This window comes from Paramisgurnus dabryanus, chromosome 14 (assembly GCF_030506205.2).
Source record: "Paramisgurnus dabryanus chromosome 14, PD_genome_1.1, whole genome shotgun sequence".
Lineage (NCBI taxonomy): Eukaryota > Metazoa > Chordata > Actinopteri > Cypriniformes > Cobitidae > Paramisgurnus > Paramisgurnus dabryanus.
The window spans coordinates 23,667,405-23,687,362 of record NC_133350.1 but is presented as its reverse complement, the minus strand read 5'-3'; the positions used below and the strand labels follow the sequence as shown (position 1 = coordinate 23,687,362).

Here is a 19,958-nt window from a genome sequence, read left to right as displayed (position 1 = left end):
ATTATTATCGGTTATTTCTCTCTCCAGAAACCACATGCGTGCATTTTTGTTTATGATAAGACTATAAAGCAGCGCCTGACGCGCTATTCTTTTATGCTGGTGAATGATCTCTGCTTCAGTCCAGATTGCAGACATTTCTTATCATGAATGTTAATGTGCATTTAAAATTCCCTTTTTAAAGAGCTGAACAACAACTTGTTACGATGACGCATGTGCATTTTGTTTATTATAAGCTCATATGAGCACGTGACGCGCTATTCTTTTGTGCTGGTGAAGTGATGGTATAGTGACGAGCTCCCTGATCTCTTCTTCAGTCCAGTTTGCAGACATTTCTCAAAGTGAATGCATGTAAATTCCTCATTGTAAAAAGCTGAACTATAACTTTATTGTTGCGATGACACGCGCATCCTCACTATGACACGCCTCTTACGACATTGTTTTTTGTGTCTTGCTCACACAGAGGGCTTTCCAGGAATGTTATGGGAATGTTACTATGTCCTCTTTACGTGAGCGATTCCTAAACCTTTAGGGGAAGTGATTGCGTTCACACAGAAGTCTGTTTGCTATTTTATGGGTATTTTCTGGGACCAAAGTGCTGTGTGAATGAGGTTCAAAAGGCCAAATACTTGAATCAGAATCTATATTTTCCCATTTTAAATGTCTGTATAGGACAATAAGACCAGTTAACATTATTTTAGGGGTGCACCGATATTGGTCAATGATGCATGTTATGCTTCTCAATGAATTACGTTGAAATGCCGCTACATCCAAAAGCCAGGGGGCGCTCTTGTGCATAAACTCAATATGCACAAGTACCATACAAAAAGGGACGCAAGATTACAAAAATTATAGCAAATGTTCATATTGCAATTGTAGAGTATGTAAGTGAATAAGTTTAACACTTCAAAAGGTTATGTGTAGTCAAAGTTTAACGTCGATGTGATAGCGGACTGACTAAGAAAGTGATGCTTTCATTTTCAAAAAGTAGGAAAAATAAATATTATTGCAAAATGTGCAATTTGCAATAATATTTTTAAATGTATTTTTAAATAATTTAAATAAAATGTACAAACTTAAAGCATTATCATACAGCATATCATATTAAGCAAGTTATCACGTTTGCACTTGTGTTTTTTTTCTTATAACTTCTGATCCGTAATTTGTTTTAGATATATTTTTAAATGTAAATTTTATTTAAAAACTTAAAAGCATTATTGTACAGCATATCGTATTATCAAGCAAGTTATTGCACGATATTTTGCATCCCTACTTACGGAAGTGCTAAAGATCTCTTCAACTTCTGCTTACACAGTTAGACAGATTCATCAGCACACAATCAAATCTGAACATATGACCACCAAAACACTGAAACACCCATCTGTATCAGTATCACTCTATACAACTGCTGTGTGAGACAGTCAGAAAAAAGATTTGTTTGTTTTTATATTGAGCAGACACAATAAATTCATCACTCATAGGAATAAAACACAGTTCCTACTGTTCACCTGAGATTAATTAACAACATCCAGGACAAACTGAGCTTCTGGCAACTGCTGCTTACTTTCCTCTAAAGAAGAGCTTAGCACAAATCATCTGACCACTGGGACTCGTTTGATCTGCATTAGTTCATGTACATCTCCCTACAGCAGATCGAAGTGTTATCTGTATCAGGGATCTAAACACAAACTTGTTTTCCAGTCGGCTGCTTGAGAAGAAGAAACCCTGAGTGACCTTTTTTATTTTTATTAACTGCGATTTGCACAGTTCTGCTAATAAGTTTACATACTCCTTGCAGAATATTCAAAACATTAATAATTAAAAATTTTAAGGGATCATTAAAATTGCATTTTGTTTTTATTACGTACTGCCCTGAATAATAAACTATTTCACATAACAGATGTTTTACATATAGCACGCAAGACAAAAAAATATTTTACTAAAATAACCTGTGTTAAACGTTGACATACCCTTGACTTTTAAAACTACATAATGTTTACTGCAAGATCAGGCTGTTACGATTATGAAATCTGGCTGACGATTAATAGTCTAATAAATAACTGCAAATATGGTGATTAACTGGCTTTAACATTTATTACGATTAACTGTCATACAAATTATATTATTTAATTAATTAAATAATTGTCATAAATTAAATAGTCACTAAGGGGTTGTGCACACCAAAGCTTTTAAACGCAGCTGAAAATGCCTGGATGATGCCTAATGCCAGCTGTTTTTCCAGTTGACCGCCAGCTTTCTTCAGCTGTGCGCTTTGGTTGCTGTAATACTTCTGCTTTGTTTATCAGTCATTGTGTGATGCACCGGTTGGTTGTTGTGGTATTTGTCCCGCCCCTCCGCCACTGTGATTGGATGGTTGTGTGAGAACTAACATTGACAAGCTGAGCTTTCCACCCAAAGTTGAATATTTTTCAACTCTCTGTGCTCAGCGCGAAAAAAACGCAGAGTGCCAACATTCAGTGCGAAAAAATGTTAGCTGCCCCCTTTTTGAAAAACGCTAAGCTTCCATTGAAAACAATGAAAAACATACGCCAGCTGCGGGCGTAAAAGCTTTGGTGTGCACGCCCCTTACAGTATTAGATTAATACAGGAAATACCTTTAAATAAGGGATGCACAACATATAATTATAGCATTGCAATGTGCACACTTGCAATGGTCACATCGCATAACATGCAGAGGATTTGTAAGAAATCTCTTTAAAAAAATCTGTAAGCTACACGAGAAATTCAAGGTAAAAGTTAATTCCGCTCAAAAAAATTTTAAGTCACCTGATGAAGTCATCCAGGGGGTTGTTTCCCAAAAGCATCGTTACTCAACTACTGTCTTAAGTTTCGTCATTACTGATTAAGTTAAGATTTGGTGTTTCCAGAAACCATAGTAAAGCGCTGCATTTGAAAACTCCGCATGTGCACAGTCCTACGAGCTTTAAGACCCTGGGGAATCCTTGGGAGGAGTGACGTAAGAGGGAACTTGCGCATGAATTAAATATCTTAAAAATAAACAACAGATAACTAAATCACGATAACAAAATCAGTCTTCCGATGCAATTTATGTTATTTACAGCAATTATCTGACATTAAATCGATTTGCACAGATTAATTAGTACTTCACCTCCCACGTGACATCAGCAACTATATTGTTAAACCAACATGGTTCAAATGACGAATATGCGACAAAGTTACTCTTTCACGTGAGGCGTTCCTTCCGGGTTGTAAAAGTTACGGAAGTGGATAATAGCGGTATTGCGGAAAGCCAGAAATTCTCGTCATTGGCAGGGAAGCATTAATTGACTCGTCAATGGCGGGGAAAGAGTTAATATATATGCTACAGGTTATTAGATGCAACATACATGTTTTTTTATTTTGTTTTTAATTACCCCACCCCGCAATAAAGTTACAATTTCTTTACCCGCCCTGGCCCCGACGAGACGATCCACGCATCACTACAGCAAAATTTTTTTACAGTGAACGACTGCGGATATCTGAAACAAATAACCGTGATCAGATGATTATTTAATACCCCTACAGCAAGAGTTAAACATTTCCATAAGGGACCAGAAAATACCAGTGATTTTCCATCAGATGAAACCAATAAATAAAAACAATTAAGGTAAGTATTCATACTGTGAAGCAATGGTTTTCTACGGCACAATTTTCTCCTGTCATCCTGCAATCATCTAAAGATTAATCTTGAATAATTTCACAGAGAAAAAGAGAGAGTGAGAAGATCTATCACACAGAAGAGTCTGTTGGCAGATTAGATTAGACTCATAAACTGTGTTGGCGTTTGATAGAAAATTTCAAAAATGAGCTACATCACTCACTGCGAGTCATTCAGACTCTGATGACATGAAGAAGTTCAAACACGTCACAGGGGATGAAGGGTTTAATCCCAGCGGTGAACGTTGCAGGGCATCATTAGTTTGAATAATAATAAAATAAAACAAATAAAATGCGGAAGAAAAGATGCTTGAGTATGTGCCCGTGTGGTCTAATTAAAGCTTGGCGCTTCCGTACATATGAATATAAGATATGCAGATCAACTTCAGGCAGTGAAAACCTTCCGTCTTTGACTTTGTAATTCTTCTGAAGTCTTCATACTAAGAATTGTTAATTTACTAAAGCTAGTCAATTGAACATAAAAAGCACTTTCACGATCTCTAAGCCTCTGGTTTGACCCGTGCTTTTCGCAGAAAAAGAAAAGAGGGTGATAAAAAGCTTTTTTGGGTCGTACCAGCTCAGTGAACTGTTTGTACATTAATCCATGTTTTTGAACGATGTCAAAGCAATTATGATAAAACAGGTAAGCGGTGATGCAGCGGCAGGCGTCTTGGGGATGCAGCGGTCACTCAGCTGTGCGGCTTCATAATTCTTTCCAGAAATTATGCAGATCATCACTTTCTTTTAAGATCATTTGTCTTTTACGGTTACACTAGCTTGTACATTTACTACATTTACTTCATTTTCTTCTGTGATGGTTTTTAAAATTTCTGTGGGCTTATATTCAGTCTGGTAATAGGTAAATAAAGAATGAATCAATTCCACTAGCTTAGAAAAATAGCAATACTTTTTTATGAGGTAAACATATACGCTACAGAAATGAGTCTGAATTAAAATGGCACCAGTTGCCAGAGTTTAATAAAAGCAAATATTTTGAGTCAGGTAAGAATAAAAAAATTATTAAAAATCCCCTTGGAAAACGATGAAAGTGATTAAATGTTTTTTTTTTTTTAAAACAATTTATCAAATTTAAATATTTACTTGTTTAAGAACCCAGTGATTCAGTCCATCTCCTTTGTTGAGCTCAATTTGCCTACCCACAATTGATTGGCACTGCACAGAATTAATAAATCAAATCAGTGATGCTTTATTGACTTCATAAATTAAACTATATAAAAAATAGTAAATATTACATAAAAAACCGATCAAATCCCACATCAGATTTTACCTTGTGTAAGCAAGTGTTGAGTTAGCGTGAAGATGTACGTTTCACTTGTTTGATATCTTATCTGAAAAGGCATTACATCACACTATTCCAGGGTTCCCACACCTTAGTTAACTTCAAATTCAAGGACCTTTCAAGGACTTTCCAGGTCCAATACACTCAAATTCAAGGACTAAATGAGGGGACACATTTCAAGTGAGAGCAAGGTTACATTGTGTTACCTTTAAAGATACATTGTTACAGTTCCCTTTTCGATGAAACTTGCGCTGCATCACTGCGGTGAACTTTGGGGACGCCTCCAGGGGTAAGTGCGTCTGAATGTGTATATCAAATTCAACCATTGGTTCAACCAAATTCAAAACCTTCAAGGATTTCAAGGACCTGTGGGAACCCTGAGAATGACTTTTGAACTGACACCCTTTTAGAAGCTCAAGAGATTTGGATTCGGACGCAATTAAATTACCACACGACCTTGATGTTTGTCAAATAACTGCAGGTAATTCGACCAGGAATTTTTACGCGGGTGGTCGGAGATTATATTATATATAATAATTTAATAAAGGGTTCTAAATTTACCTTAATTTAACAATTTTCAAGTTTTTAATACTCTAATCAACATGGGCGTGGACAAATATAGATGCTAATGCAAATTGCGTTGTGTTAATCGCAGGTTAATAAAATTAGTGGTGTTAAAATGAATTTGCGTTAACGCGTAATTAACACGTTCATTTTGACAAACCTACTTACTACCCACTGTCAATGATGAAAGTTCCTTGCGTCCCAATTAGAAACAATTACCGTCTGAATAGGGCTTATTATAATATTATGTAAATTATTTCATAGTTTAAAAATACAAGTCAGGTGTTTTTGGTGCAAGACTAATTTCTCTTCATTGATCTGGCTCCGAACGGCACTTCTTTTATTTTGCTTTTCTAGACATTTTATTTGAACATGAAAGGGTTAAAGTTCAGTATCCATGGAGATGTTTCTTTGCACAGCTGGGTTACGTTTCTTCATGCCGTGAACTCTATATCGGTGTAATATACAAATTACAATAGTTTTCATCCACCACATTTATTAACGTACAATCGTTTGTAAGATGAGATTGGCGGCATACAAATGTTTCATGAATCACACGTGAACCCTGTCTTAAGATGATATTTGGCAAGGTTCTGCGCTTGTTTCTACGTTAGATTGATAAATTTTGCCCTATGTGAGCATTACACACAAATGTGTGTATGTAAGAGGGGCACGTTTCAAAGAGGTAAGAGTTTAAAATGATTTGGAGTTTAATCAATTTTGGCATGTCCAATTAACACTGGCTTAATATTTTAAAATAATAACAATATTGGATATAAAAAAGACGGGAGATTTGTTTGTTTGGCACATCCCACATCTTATGTCATGTTAAATTATATTCAGTGTCACTCTCTGGATTAAAACTGAAAGACATGTGAGGAAAACTGAGCAGCTACACACACGCGCCCACACACACACGCGCACACACAGGGTGAGAGCGTGTATGATACTTCATTATGTTTTTGTAAAGTATGCGGGTGGCATAACATGAATGTTAATGAAGGCTTAAAGACCTGTAGTAAAATTAAGAGCCTGCGGGTGGATTTACAGCATTCAAACATAGAAAATGATGAGGGAACCCCTCATCATAAATTATAATCTCACTGAAATATATTCAAATCTTTTTACTTGACCATCACATAGAAACATAAGGATCAAAGCCAACGCATCCACCCTGAAGCCGAACCAGGCACGACGAGCGCCAGCGTACCAAACAGGCGGGCGGTCACACCCCTTTATATAAAGCATTTTGTGCATTATACACCCCGCTGAAGATCGCAATGGCTGCTGATGGCCTTGTAATAATGGGCTACATTATGTTAGCAGTCATTCAGCCATGCAGTCTGTTTAGCTAAAGGCTCATCCGCCCTAATACGGTCTGAAATGCTTTTAAAGAAAAACACCTGGAAGCAGGTCGGATAAATAAAGCATGACGGGCTACTCTAGAGTAATAACATAAACGCCCATCGTGGGCTGCGAGTGACATTTCTGGGAATCTTTGAAGCTTGTCATCACATACAGAAAAAAGCGAGAAAAAATATCACTTGCTTCAAAAGCGTCAACGTTTGCATAACATTTTAAACCCAGACAAATGCTGCCCAGATGTCTGTAAAGTTTAATCCCAACAGACGGCACGCACTTCCCAACCTCCTCTGCGGCTTCCTTCCAAGTGCGCTTACAGTCTAGATCTGAAAAATCAAGATAAATGTCCCAATTTCTGTTCGGTTTCGTGTTGACAAGGGAGCTGAATAATGTATTCAACGTCAGGAGGAATCTTAAGTGGACTTTTTCGTTTGTTTGCATGCTTGAAAGAGAGAGGAGAAAAGCACTGATATGCATATTGGCGTGATGTGAGATTCGATCCGCCAGCCCTAAAGTTGTTTTTGTTGTGCTAATAAACTCAATCTGCAAAGTGAAAAACGTATTTGTAGAGTAAATGGCTTATAAATAACACAGAGAAAGCTAGAGAGAGAACGTTGTGCCCATATAAACTTCGATCTTGTTTTACTTCACCTGACTAAAGAGTACATTTAGGCTGCATCCTATGTCTCTGTATAAATATATTAGCGTTAAAACCCAATAGCCTGTTCTTTAGCTAGTTCTCCCAATCCAATAACTGCTGGAAATCACTTTAATTAACAGCAAAGGATGTTTAATGCAACCCACTGGCAATTTATTACAGTCCTCCATCCCTTAAAAGCCCTGAAACACGCAGACTCTGTCGGCTCTTCAAAAACATAGTGAGCTTCCTATGTATATAGGCAGCATTGTAAGGCATCAGAGATTGATGATTATTATGTTGCTTTCATTTGGCCAAATACTAAAGCAGCAAAACGTATCCGTCATAGAGAAGGCAATCCCAGAAAGCACTGCGACAAGCTCAGCAAAAACTCATCCAAGATTGAGGATGAATAGAATAATGTTGATTGTGAATGTTATGAATTATTCATAATTCATTAATACCAAAAAATGTTGGCTTTATATAAAAGCCACTGTTCAATGTTTCAAATCAGGAAGCTTTAAAAGACTTCTAATAGCGTTCCCAATACAGACGTCTAACCATAGCACAAAAATAAATGAAATAAAATAAATAAATAACTGAAACCAAACACGTTGTAATCACTGTTGACTTGGTTTAAATGTGAGGAAAATCAGGTTTCTATTATTGTCTATGTGGTGTTTTTAATGTTTTAAGGCAAGCCATGTGCAAATTCATCATTTAACACCATTGCTGATTATTTTCTCTATAAGACACAGTTTAAAAAAAAAAAAAATCACAAAAATTTAACCAATAACATCATCACAGAACGCATGGATCAGTATTTTGAGTCATACTGTAGATATTATGTATGGATGCTGCATAGACTCAGTGCTGAGACACATACAGAGTGAGTGCTGTGACCCGTTAACATCAGCGCTGCATGATTAGTACTACAAACGCGTAGTTCAAGTATGCATTGTGTAAAACAGAACTTAGCACCAGTTATGTGTCTGAAACTGCCGATGTAGCATCTATTTACGTATATATCTATGGTCCGAGGTCGGAGTTTTAACTCCTACAATTCTTGACTACAGAGAGACTTATATAATACATCTTGCAAGTTCTTATTTTCCGGACTATAAGTCGCATCAGTCAAAAAATGCGTTTTGAAGAGGAAAAAACATATACAAGTCGCACTGGACTATAACTCACATTTCTTTAGAAAATTATTTCACAAAATCCAAGCCCAAGAACAGACATTTAAAGAGTAACTAAACCCCTGGTCAGAGCCTGACTCCACCCACTGCAATATTTGAAAAATGCAAGAAAAGTGGGCAGATCCCAACGGAGATAGAGGGGACGAACTAGCTCGTACCAAGTGTGTGGTGAGATCGTAACAAGGGCGTGGTGAGCTTGAACCTGCTTACGTCACAAGTTATTTCTTGGACCCAACATCCAATAGGAAAATTCAACTGCAGTAGCCACCGTTCAACCTGAAGAGGGCAGCACTCAGACGTTTTTACACCATATATTGTAGTATTGAAACACTTTATATCCAAATGTCAAAAAACTTACTAAAATCAATGAACAGCACTAATAAAGCCTCATTCTTACAGATCATTAACTAAAAAAAGTTGGTTTAGGGTTTAGTTACTCTTTAATCTGGAAAGGCAAGTTATTTAATTAAACAAAAGTACACAGGACAACAGGCTGAATAGGTGTCCGTACAAGTTAACGTAACATTAGCAGTTATTCAGCTAACACAATAACATACAGAACATAAAAGAACATAATTAACATAACATAATTTTCAGGGGTAGGCTACAGGAGCAGCATATAGCGCTCTCTTGCGGCTGTAGACGGTAATGTTTTCTATTAGTTTATGTTAGGGTGTTTTTACCTGGCTCGTTTAGTTCGGTTAAAACATACCAGAGTTTGATTGTTCACTTGGTGCGGTTCATTTGGGCAGGTGAGAATGCAGCAATGGAAATCTGTTGCGCACCAAAAGCGGACCAAACAAGCGGGCCGAGACCGTATGTTTTCAAACGTACTCTAGAGCGGTTTGTTTGTGGTGAGAACACGATCCGAGATCGAACCGACCTAACTGCATAAGTACTGCGCATTTTGGACTAAACCAGCTGCCGTAGTCAGCTGCGCAGTGAATTATCGGATGAGGAAGTGTTTGTTGACAGTTTCTATTACCAATATTAGCACAAAGACAAATCGCAGACATACCTGGAGTTGCAAGAAGATGCGGAGCCTTAGAAATTTGGTGTCTTCGCCCGTTTGTAGTGCATTAAAACGTTGTTTTCAAGCGGCATCCGCAATTCATTCTGGAAATAAACGGTTTGTCTAGAGCGCCGCTGTATACAAACTATGTATAACAACCACGGACATAATTTAGTGTCTGCTGTATTTTCCTCCTTTTGTTTACTTCCGGGGTTCCGTTGGAATTTTGCGCATGTTGATTCTGACCAATCGAGAAGCAGTTTAGGAAATACGTTCAAATACATGTGGCCAATGAGTGATGTGGATCTTATCACATGACTGAATTTTGGTTCATTTCAACTGGTGCGGCCCAGAGCAATCAGCGTGGTGTGAAAAGGAACCAAAACTGCTAAAAAAGCTACAATGTATAATTTTTTGCTTTTGGTCCGGACCAAATAAACCGTACTACAGATGTGAAAACTCCCTTAGTCAGTATGCATTCATTTTCATATACAAGTCGCATATTCCAAAGAAATGTACCCCGACCCGAAATGACCAGAATCACTTTATGCCCGAGCCCGACGTTCATAAATACATTGTTTTTTTTTAAAGACCCGACCCAAGACAAACCCGAGAAAATAAGGCCCGACTCCGAGCCAAACCAGTGGCATTTTTTTAACCCGAATGTAAACGGCACTGACATATGTGCAGTCTGCAGCCCAGCACGCAGCAGTAAGACAGCTGGTCTGGCAAACAATTTGGCGACCTGCTCCATTTATTTTACTTTATTATCTGACAATGACACCAAGTTAACCGCTAAAATGTACATTTAAAATTAACTGACATGTCTTCCTCAATGAAAGTTAACCTACCGCCAGCCACACAATGTCTAATGCACTCTTGGAAAACAGAGGAGAGGTTTGAAAAGAACATTGACGCACACACGCAAGAGAGTTCGGGCCTTCGGATCTGTTCTGCATAAACACATACATTTTAAATTACCCCGACCTCGGGTTTTCGGATTAAAGTGGACTCGTGAAGACCTCTACACCTGACTTTCAGTCACAGGACCACGGTAACCAAATTCAAGTTAATTATGGCCAATTGTGGGTTGATTAGCGCCGGACTATATCGGGTCTATGTAACCTAGATGGTGAAATGCCAGCTACTGCTTGATATCTAGACGGCCAACAGCAAGCTAGCTCACCAGATTTAAGGCAATAAACGCCCCCAAATTAAAGTCCACAACGTTTTAAATTGTAGCTTGTGTGCTGGGTTTCCTTGGCGAATATGTTTATACTTTGTTTTGTGCAATCAGGGCTGGCTATTATCTCCCACTTAATCACAACAATTGATTCACGGGAAACTGGCTCCACTCCTGGAATTACACTAATGGTGCAGGCTTCTCCGACACATGCTCATAAATTGTGCGTGTAACCGTCCCGGGTCACGTAGCACAGTGGTTTGGAGTGACGGAGAGAGGCACGAAAAGGTGCGTGCTATGCCAACTCACTGCAGAATCTCTTGGCACGATGACACCCCAAAGGGAATGGGGCGGAATTGATATAAAATTTGTGGCTGTAATTCTGCCAAACGATCCAAGACGTCTCCTTCCCAAAGGCTTTGAGCTTCCTGCATCAGACTTGAGTCGTACTTTCTTAATATATTTTTTGAGCTTTTTATACCTTTATTATTTTGGAAAGGACAGTATTGATTTTTTGACAGTAAAGAACAAGGTGGAGAAAGGGGAAAGGGATCGGCACAGGACCGAGCTTGGAATCATACTTGGGTCGCAGATGCACCATGTGGTACTTTTCAAACCACATTTTTATTTCCACAGCATAATCCTATCACCTTGTATGGCATACTTAACACAAACTGCGTTGTTGATATCTACATCTCTTAACACATACTCCCACTATGCATAACGTATCATATTTGGCTCCGTTTGACCCCCAAAGTAAAGTCTGTTTGGCTAGCCTCAGGGTGCGGTACACTTAAGTGTACACTGGTATGCTTTGCAGAGGTGTTGTTTCTGGTATGATTCACTTTGATTCGGAGGCGAGCGCTAACTGTGCCGGATTGTGAGACTTCAGCTGTCACTGTAAAACATTCTTATAAGCGCATTACAATTTCATGCAGCTGCGTGTCATTGCATCCCAAATGACCCCAAATTCTTCAGTTAAAGATAAGAATCACGAGAAGCATATTAGGAGCAGTCTTATCTCCCATCGCTCTCCTGTTACTTTTTTTATATGCCAATCGATGTCAAACACACCTAATAAGCCATAAACGTATAATACCAATGAACTCTATTGTGCATTTCTTGCCGTTATCTTTACAACAAGATTGCAATTGCATCATAATGAAAAAACCGCACTCGGGTGCTGATCATAATGTGTAGTGCGAGTGCAGACCAGCGAGGGAGTGGGCAGGTGGGACAATCGGTTAGGGTTAGGTACAGTTAAGTATAATGTTAGTGCACCCTTACTCGTAACTGAAATAAGAAGATTGTACAATTCTTCAAATATCTACTGAAGTTGATGCGCTAATTCTGCCTATTTGTTGAGTCTGTTGCTAACCCTTGTAGGTGTTTGTTGGTGACGTGAGAAAATGACATGGCAAAATCACCCGGCCAAGAGACATGAACTCGATTTCTTTCCGCCATTCCTGATAAGATCTGAAAAGCACATCCCATTGGATACTCAGAAGGATAAAGAGGAAGAGACAGGATGGGAATAGGTTTTTGGTCGACTGAGTGGTCTGTAAATACTGATTATTTTCAGACTGCTCCGGACTTTAGGTCAGATGGGTTTAGCTAGATTAGTTAAAAGCCACTGCTTTGTAATTAACAAAGGGGTCAACAAACCTGACCTACATGACACAACAACGTATGAACTTCCTTAGAGTTGCAACCAGGAATCAATACAATGAATTATAACCAATGCAAGTAGTGGACAATCAATGTCATTACTGATAAGTGGAGGCTGTGCTCTGTGTCATGGAGTAAATGTAGTTAATACAGATATTTCTAAAACAGTATCAATAAAATGCTGGAAAGAAGTGATTAATAGAGGACTAATTCATTAAAAAAACTAAAATATATATATAATGATATAAAACAATGAGGTTAACACTAGGGGTGTAAAACGGACAGTTCATTACGATAAAAAAAAAGATTTTTTTCTGCCGTCGATGCGATTTTGATGATCTGGGGAACTCTAACGTATACAGGAAAATAGGGGCTTATGAGGGTTAAAAAATTATTGAATATAAAAATAAATTCATATAAAAAATAAGCTGTTAAACTAAAGCATTTGATCTGTCACACAACATCAGATCTAACAGTCATACAAGTGCTGCAGTTCTCTCTTTTGAGAATTTTTTCTTAAAAAAAATCAACTGATCAACATGTGAGAGAGGACACTGCAGCGTTTGGCTTGGACTATATCACCTGCTGTGCTAAACACACACTCGTCTTCTGTCTCTTTCACTGTGTTTTCGCTGCTACAGTCGCTTTGTTGCTGCATCGCATTCTCTTGCTGACTCTAGAAGATGAAAATAAACAAAAATGCACGCTTTGGCGAAAATGCGTATGGAAGTTATGTCAAGGAATTAGGAGTGTTAAAATAAAGGTACCTCAAATAGATTTTTTATGTGTGGCATTGAATCATTAGAAATAAAATTGATATATCGATCCATATTGATGTATTGTTACCGGGTGTGCCTCATAAGCCTTGAAAAGTGAAGCCTCTGGCTCTTTGATCGCCCCCTGGTGGCTGGCTGCAGTACAAGTCATAAACCCCGCCAATCTCCATTCAAACTAATGCGACTCTGCTCTAAATAAAAAAATTATTTACACTTCCAATTAAAGTTTCCGAAAGATGGTTTTGGTCCTTTCAAGTAGTTTTTATCACGCTTGTATATGTTCAAGTCTTCATTCTTGTGGTAAGTTTCATTTTAGTATGTAATTTAATGCAATAGAAACGGGGCGTGACGTTATGTTTGGCGTGTTTGAATTGGTCGCGCGGGCGTTTAGGCGGAAGTTTGATACCGCAGCTCTGCCTCTGGCTCCACGGACGATTCCTTCTGCGCATGCCTTGGCTCCAAACTGACGTTTTTACGTAACATGGCGGCGACCGTGGTCGGACATTTTTGGCTTCAATTCATTACAATGGTTGGAGGCGACGTCGCGTCGTCCATCTTTTTTTACAGTCTATGATTGTTACACCCCTAGTTTACACCAGTAGTTCTCAAACTTTTTCTGCTTCCCCCCTCCGGTGAAAATTTTAACTAAATTTATCGAATTATACAATGTAGTGCTGTTGGTTAGCAGCCTTATTTTTCTGAGATTTAATTACACAAAATGAATCTCGCGGGCCCCCAGTTTGAGAACCACTGGTTTTACACAACCTCGGCTGGGCGAAGTCATACCCTTGACTTACACCAGAGAATAGGACTATGAACTCATTACAAGGAAAATCCCCATGGAGCAACCTGAGGTTAAGTGCCTTCCTCAAGAGTGCAATTTTAAAAGTTCCTGGCTCTCTATCAAGCCAGCAGCTTTCCATTTACCTGCCCTTCATCTTAACCATTATCCAACCAAACCAGGACAACGTACGTATTCTATATGGTGGTGAATTCGAATGAATCACACCATAATAACATATGATTACCAAAAAATATTATATACGAAATCATATCTTAGAAAAGATACAAGTTAATCAAGGTAAAATAATATTTCTACATTATATTATAGATTTGGCCTTTTTTAGCTCCTTGTGATGGACTTTTGAGTGACATCACTGGTTGGACAAAAGACAATTTATTATTAAAAGTCTTTAAAAGGCTGTTTCATCTACTTTAGCTTTTCAAAGTGACCAAATGAATCTCCATGGAAACTATATCTTTACACGACCCACTTAAAACTAGGCTGGACGTAACAAATGGACGGAACAAATACGCCCCTTTTAGCTTTCTGAATACAAAATGTCTGTGAGTTCAGTTCTGCTGGTTTTGGCAAAGGAGTTTGTTTGAGTTGCCCTCTTTTCTTGTCATTTGACAGTCCAGCTGCTGGCTTTAATGAAGACAGATAAAAAGGCAGGGACGGAGGATCAGTTGCGTCTGGGGATGAGGCGTGAAACTGGGTTTAATTGCCTCCACGATCAAGAGCCTTTAGTTGGGAGTCGGTCGCCTCTCCGGCCTTTGTGAGTTTAGAGAGCCCACTTTGCTTGGAGGCCCGTCTCTTTGTGTTCAGCTGTCACGCTCGCACCCCGTCCTGATCGCCAACAGACCCTGGAGAGCAGTCTTCTGCCACAAACTTTCATGAACACAGGAATGATGGGAAAGACTCGAAGACTTGTCATTTTCAGGGCATATGCGACAAAAACTGCTTAAATCTATAATCTAAGTTAGGATCTTTGTGTATTTCAATGTACCTCTAAAATATGCAGGTAAAGTTTTTGAGCTCAAATATGCTATAAATGTGATATAAGTAGTTTTTATGTTACATTAAAGGGGCAGTCACACTAGACTGAGCATGCAAATATTTTTCGGACGTTGCATATGGGCGAGGAGTGCTTTGTCCATCTTTGCTTTGTAGTAAAGAGAAAGGTCACGCCGCGACATACCAGTTTTCTAATGGTCACATGTCTCTATGTGTTACGAATTCGCAGGCCAGAGTTCACCAGACTTGAACTTGTAGTGTTACCGTCCCATAAACAGTATTGTTGCTTCATGAAATGAAGATTAAACCCTTGCAGGCACGTGAACTATTTTAACAACATCTTTAGTGCCTTTATACAGCCTTGAATGTGGTAGTTGCCTTGCTGTCAATCAAGGGTCAGAAACATAGACGGTAAAAAATATGGACGTAGTGTTTGTGACGTCACAAGTAGATTTGTGAAGAGTATTTTTAAAGCCAATAGATGGCGGAGCCTGCCGTCGCCATCTTGGCAGGGCTTCATCGTGCGTCACTCACAAAAACAGCCAAAGAGGCGGGAGGTCTGAGGACGATAGAGGTTTTAGCAGACCAATTACAGCGCTTGTGGTCCGCGTAGAACAGACACTTTGTTATAGTTTTGCAGAAGTGCACGTCAGGGTCCGCCGAGCTACGTGTAGCCTATGGCGTAGGTATGGCATAGCACCTACGCATGACAAAATTGCACTTTAATATATTTTAAACAGAGGAGTTACAAAAAATCCCCCCCCCAGTTGCCATGAAGGGCAAAATTAACAATATAGACCACAAACACTTTTTGCACCTGACTGTAAACACATTTATTTCTGCTGTTAAGTTGGGCATTTTAAAATGGGGGGTCTCTAGTGGCCAGTTGATGAATCGCAGTTTAAGTCACTTCCATGTTGACTTTACGATCGAGACCAGAAGGTTGCCCCATGGTTAATGTACTTCGATTTCTTCAAAAATATCTTAATTTGTGTTCAGAAGATGAACAAAGTGGGGATAGGCACGAGTAATCGATTGCTCGAGTACTCGAACGTGGCATCGACAATCGATCACAAAAATGATGACCGTATGGGTTTATTTATTTTTTTATTGTGGTTATGGCCCCATTTGGATATCTGGTTAGCATTACAAGCGCCTGTGGTAGTAAAGACTGAGTGCATGTTTGGCGTCGACATAAGCCGTCCAGACTGGCGTATGACATCACTACGATGCATGATTTAAAAGCTTCCTATGCGCACTCGCGCCACGTCAACCCTGCTGATCCGCTTAGCGCTGTGAAGCCGAACACACCACACATCACTGAGGTACTGTGGTTTTACGGTTTTAATTCCTGTCGTTAAGACGGAAATACAGTCAGTCAGGTGCAAAATGTACAGTTTGTATGTATGTATGAGTTTCTGCACAAGAGCGCCCCCTGGCTTTGGGATGTGCCGAGATTTCACCGTAATATAGTTAAAAATCATTCATTGAGAAAATGCTCATTTGCACGATTAATCGTTACAGCCCTAGATTAATGTTATGAAGCTCGTGCTTTGACAGTTTGGGCCCTATCTTGCAGACAGGCGCAATTGACTTTGTCAGTGACGCATGTATCATTCGTATTTTGCACCGGCGCACAGCGAGTTTTTCCCTCCACAGACGCACGTCGGCAAACTAGGGAATGAACTTGCGCTCCCTGGGCGGTTCAGCGCAAAAAAGGAGGCATGTTCCGGCGCAAACCATCCCGGATGCTATTTTCCAGTTTCAAAAAACAATTGCGCCATTGACCAGAAAAAAATAGTCTTAAGTCAGTGGCGCGTTGCGCGTGGTTCATTATGCTATTTTAAGGGCGCATGCTTGACCATAATGTATAGCGTGCACAACGCGCACACACTTTGCATCTAATCTACACAGATGCAACAGTTATTTTTGCAAATCATAAATTGTTACACATAAAAATATTAATACACGAGATAAGGGGAATCATAGTGGTGAGCATTGTGGTGATAGTTTTTATTTATTTTGTGTGGCTGCGTTAAAAAATTATCATGCAAATAACAATTAAAATATTTTCATAAGTTTGTTGTGTGGCTGTATTACGTTTATTTTATGTAAATAATAATTAAAATGTTTTCATAAGAAACCTTAAGTGTACTTTGGTGTTGGACTGCTTGCGTTTCTTGGCTTTCAGCGTTGAGGGTGGACGCAGTGATGTCCTCTGCTGGCGTCTGTGTAGAGGCAGATCCACCTCCCATTTAACGGCGTGCCCAATTTATGCTGGCAAGTTTGGGATTCCCCCGTCTCCTGACATCATTGTAGCGCTTGGCGCAATGATGGGGATGCCAGCTGATGAGACAATTGTGGCTATTTCCTCTCACGCCTGTTTAACCTACGCTGATTTGGGCGGGTTTCTCCTATCCCCATACAAAACAACTTCTCTGTCTTTGACTGCTCTTACAAGAACGTCGGTCTCCTCGGCTGTGAACCGCTCCTGGCGTGCGCCTGGTAAATCCGTCATAATAATAGCAACCCGCCATGGAACTTGCGCCCTTGCATTTAAAGGGAATGTTGGATAGCGTTCTGATTGGTTTATTTGAGGTTACGCCCAAACCACACCTATGAATAATGAACCTACTTCAGACCAACCCCTTATTGATTTGCGCCTGGCGCAAGAGTTATTTCTCCCGCCGGAAAAATAGCAACAGCGCCCAAGATCCGCCCACAAAGTGACTTGCACTTCGCACTTGCGTTTCAGATCGTTAATATAGGGCCCTACGTAGGGCTGGGCGGTATGACGGTATATTCCGTTACCGCGGAATAAAATGTCAGACGTAACAGATTTTTCTATTCCGTCTATTCCGTGGAATGCAAATAAGTGGGCGTGGCTAACTCTGCCTCCAGCATGTTAGACTGAGTGTGACAGAGAAACATGTAAAATAGTTCACTTATAAAAAATGAACGAGTTATCTGTGTATTTTTTTATAATAAGTGCCAATGAATCCACCGCGGGTCACGCAGCAAGACTCTTGTCTTGCTCGCTCTCTCTCTCGCGCTCTCTCTCTCCTCATGCAGCAGCCGGCCGGTCTCTCACGTGCAGAGGTCTCTCTAGGCAAGCGCAAGGAGCTGCGACGCCAAATAAAGAGTTCTTCTTGCACATAATGCTAATAGTTGTAAAGTTTTCTGAACTTTAAGCAAGCTAAGACAAAACTCGCTTTTATAGCAGTGACACGTGCGCTGCTCAAGCGATGTAGTTTGACGCGCCATTTGCTTATACAAACATATTTGATCGGAAAGACGAGAAAGATATGCAAATGTTAAGGGCGTCAAGACCTTAAAACAAACTTTATGATCATCACATCATAGCATCTGTCACATTTATAATATCTAGAGCTTCCTCTCTCATATACAGGTATTTATCCTGTCTGTAGGTTTTTGCATATATTTATACCTGTTTATTTTACATATTGCATATGTTTAATGTAATGTATGCATAAATACAAAATACAATGAAGCCATACTATAACTTCAATAGTCTATAAAATTAATAACTAAATTAAAAACAAGATTCTGTCTAATCAAGAATTATCTGTTGTTATCTTCTGGGCATTTTCACTTTAACATTATTTACTTTATTTAGTTATTAGTTATTTAGTTATTAATTGCTCATATTTTAAAACTGTGGTGAGCCTTTAGGTAAAAGCTATAGTGATTGATGTATTTCTGTACATTTTTATCATCAAAAAACAATATAAACTAAAAAACATGTATACCGTGAAATATTCCGTTCCGTGAAATAAAATGACTCATTCCGTGAAATAGATTTTTGGTCAATCCGCCCACCCCTAGCCCTACGTGTTTTAAAGCGTGCAGTTATGGTGCACATCCACAATGGGAGTTGAACTTTCTCTCCAGTACATAACTTAGTTTAAGTCTAGCATTTTGTGCAGATATATGCATGTTGTATAATACATTTATGTTGTATATAAGGCTTAATATTATGTAGATTGCCTCATATAGACAGCGCTTCAGTTTGTGTTTATTAACCCTTTAGTTTCACTTCATCACGCAGCTCTTCATTAGAGGTTTCTGTTAAAAAACATTTTTATTCATCAATAATCTATGATGTGTTCATTTTTCTGTCATAGTTTCTTCAAAATGAAGTTTTATTTTAGGTTTTTTTAATAAAAAAAAAAAATTATTTTCAACATGACGCGTACACCCATTTGACCGCCCCGGTTAATCGAGTACTTTTTTTCAGACCTATGGATTGGTCGAAATGAAAAAATGACATGCATACATATCCCAAGAACAAAGGTCTTAACAAAAATTTTATTCTGGAGTGAACTATCCTTTAAATGCCATCTGAAACTTCATTAAAAATAAAGTTGAATAAAATATAATCAAACTTTTGAAGTGCCATAAGATCATTTAAATTTCTCTCAGAAAAAACTGCTCTAACAACAGACAAGATTCTCAGAATCAGGCCGTCGAGCTGACACGCAGTGCACTGGTTATTAACTAAAACCTTTAAACCTCTCAGAACTGTTTAATTACAGCAAGTATGTGATCAAAGACCTTCAGATGCAACAGCATAATTCAGACCTCATCGATCTAAGAACACACTAACAAAAATCTGCTTCAAACCCACAACCTCACTCACTCACTCGGTCTCGTTCTCTCTCTCGACGGTCCTTTAAACAGCCATACTAAACCAAAAAGCAACATATTAAACTACAGGCTAAGGGTTATTGCAATAATTCAGTGTTCATTTCTTCAACTCGAGA

General features: G+C 38.9%; 1 protein-coding gene across 1 annotated transcript in view; it reads right to left on the bottom strand.

Annotated features, from left to right (window-relative positions):
- Positions 1–19,958, bottom strand: part of wdr18 (WD repeat domain 18) — an 84,846-nt gene that overhangs the window by 13,320 nt on the left and 51,568 nt on the right. The window lies entirely within an intron of this gene.